Here is a 2,544-nt window from a genome sequence, read left to right as displayed (position 1 = left end):
CGCACGGTGCCCCCTACAAATCCCCCACCCCGTGCGCCCGGCCCCACGCGCTCACCCACCACCGCCGCCCCCGGCCCGTCTCCTAGACAACCTCTGGACCACCCCCCCCACCACCTCCCGAGAAGCCGCCTGAGCTCTCAGCCAACCAGGAGCCCGGATCCGAACGTGTCATCCCAGACACACAACGAGCACCCTTCCGCCTGGAAACTACGAAGCCCAGCGGCGCGGGGAGCCTACAAATCCCGGCATGCCATCGGAGCAAGCTCCCGGCATGCCGTGCCCAGGCCGGCCCTGGGGGGCGGGGCTGCCCCGTTGAGGTGCCCGCCGGCGGGGGACACGGAAGGCGCCAAGAGCTGGGGAAAAACGTGTTGATACTGAAGGTGGCAAATGCAGCTGCCACAGACTGGTTCAAGGTGTGAAGGGAGAAATAAACCTGGGCGAGGCCTAAGACTGCTAAAGCATTGAAAGTGGTTTTTTCAATAAGTAGGGGAGGGGAGTTAGCTGCAGTGGCAAAGAGTTAAAAAGGCTAAAAATAAGGACAGAACAGGTAGGAGAGGCTGCTTAGCCAAGGGAGGTGGCTTGTGGAGGTGGTGAAACGGGGTGGGTGCCTGTACATGAGCACGGGGGTGCTGTAATTACAGCGCGTTTGAGCAGACTTGATTAATCGAGTCTGCTGGCGTGTGGTTATTCCGGCCAGCCTCCATGGCTTGTGCCAGCATCCCTGTGCTCCAGAGCGGTGGCAGGAGCACTCGAGTTAGAGCTCGTTCCACGAGCTTCAGGTAAAGCGCCCCAGCCTCCATTTTGAAGCACAGGGATTGCAGGTACAGGCGGTCCTCAGACTTACAACAGTCGGTTCCTGAAAACCCTGTCTTAAGTCGAAATGTTGCAACTCATAAGAAACTATGTTATAAATGGGGGATTGGTTCCTGAACCAAGGCCCAATACCCTGTTTTCACCAAAAATACCTCAGAATTTTGTACTCGATCAATTATAGATGAGTAATATAGCTACACTAATGTATTCCTATCGTAAATATCAATCATTGATTTGGAAGGACGTCTTTGAGGTGACTTTGCTGGACTTTTTGAAGGGCTCTGGCCTGGAGTCTTGGCTGCAGGTTTTTCTGGAGTCTTGTTGGCTTTCTTAAAGAAGGTATCCAAGGAGGTTTGGACAGCTGTTCTCCAGGGAGATGAGCGATACAGCGAACTTGTTCGCTGGTGTGCCATTGCATCGGATCAAGCGTTGTAAAGTCAAAGGGTGTCAATTTCTAAACGTAAGTGCAAAACGTTGTAACTCGAAACGTTGTAAGTCAAGGATTGTCTACATGAGAAGCTCCAGGTGCTTTAATTATAGCCACTCTCGGAGACACTTTAATGAAAGTATGTGCCCCCAGAGTACATGTAAAAATGTCCACGGATCCTGGAGTAATTAAGGAACTGGCTCACATAATTTCTGGGTATTATTTGTCCTTGAGAGCTCTTGGAGGACAGTGAAGTTCCAGAAGACTGAAGTAATACAACGGTTTCCAACCTGTGCCAGCCCACAGACAACAACACTGAGAAAGTAATCTGCTGTGGGCAATGCAATACCTTGCCCTCCCTGTCAGAATGAAGCAGCATGAAGTTGTGGAAAGTAACATTTTCCTGGCCCAGAGCAATGTCAGAGTATCATCTTGCAAGCAACACCCTGCAAACCAGGAGATGGAGACCGCTGTATTAAATGAAAAAGAGGAACTCCATATTCCATTTAGCTGTTAGTCTTCATGGCCTATTTAGCTCTTCTTTAACGGGATGGTCAGGCAAGGTATCATTAGAAATAAATTACTGAGGCAAACACTCACGGGGGAAAAAACCCATTTTGCTGCAAGGAATCATTTCCACTTTACACAGGTAGAAGGAAATGCAATTACCACTGGAAAACATTTGGCACATAGTATAAAAAGTAGCTGTTCATAACCTTTAATCTTACTTTTGAAAGGATGTTGGTCTCCGATATGCTGTTACAAAGCAATAATATAATAGTAAGCCATTTGCACAGACAAGATGAAACAATAATAAGAAATAGAGTGTAGCAATGGACCATTGTCTCAGGAGCGGAGACTTTATAATGGGAATTATACCCCTCGTAATTGCATTTTTGACAGCACATGAGCTAAAAATCATCAGCATAATAGTAACAGCTAAGAAAGATACTATTAGCTCTAAAACAAAATCCCTGCCCTCCTGTCCAAGATAAATGTACAACAAACCCTAATAACACCTGTAATGATTTTGAGATGGATCTTATTTAGAGCCAGGCTTTGAATCCCTTCTATGGGGGAGCAGTTACTCACCTAAGGAGCCCTGTTAAAGGCTTTTGGGAACTACACGTTTTAACAGTTCATTAGTGCAAGAAGGGGGTTCATGGTCTGGCTGGCAGTTTTCACATAAGCCACCATTGAAATGATAGCAGTTTTAGAGCAGACTTAAAAACAAAATCAAGGAGACTGCAGGATTTGGTCTACAGCTAACATAACAGCAGACTCGCAGCTAACTCAACTATAAT

General features: G+C 47.4%; 1 protein-coding gene across 1 annotated transcript in view; it reads right to left on the bottom strand.

Moving 5' to 3' along the window:
- The window catches only part of CAPN10 (calpain 10), a 27,171-nt gene extending 27,098 nt beyond the window's left edge, over positions 1-73 (bottom strand). Inside the window, exon 1 of the mRNA XM_019532846.1 lies at positions 56-73. The gene's annotated coding sequence lies outside the window, so the exon portion shown is untranslated. The remainder of the gene's footprint in view (positions 1-55) is intronic.
- Between the last annotated feature and the right edge of the window lie 2,471 nt (positions 74-2,544).

Source organism: Crocodylus porosus, unplaced genomic scaffold (genome assembly GCF_001723895.1).
Source record: "Crocodylus porosus isolate Cpor-Errol unplaced genomic scaffold, CroPor_comp1, whole genome shotgun sequence".
NCBI classification, from domain to species: Eukaryota; Metazoa; Chordata; order Crocodylia; family Crocodylidae; genus Crocodylus; species Crocodylus porosus.
The sequence above is the reverse complement of the archived record's forward strand: the minus strand, read 5'-3'. Positions and strand labels throughout refer to the sequence as shown.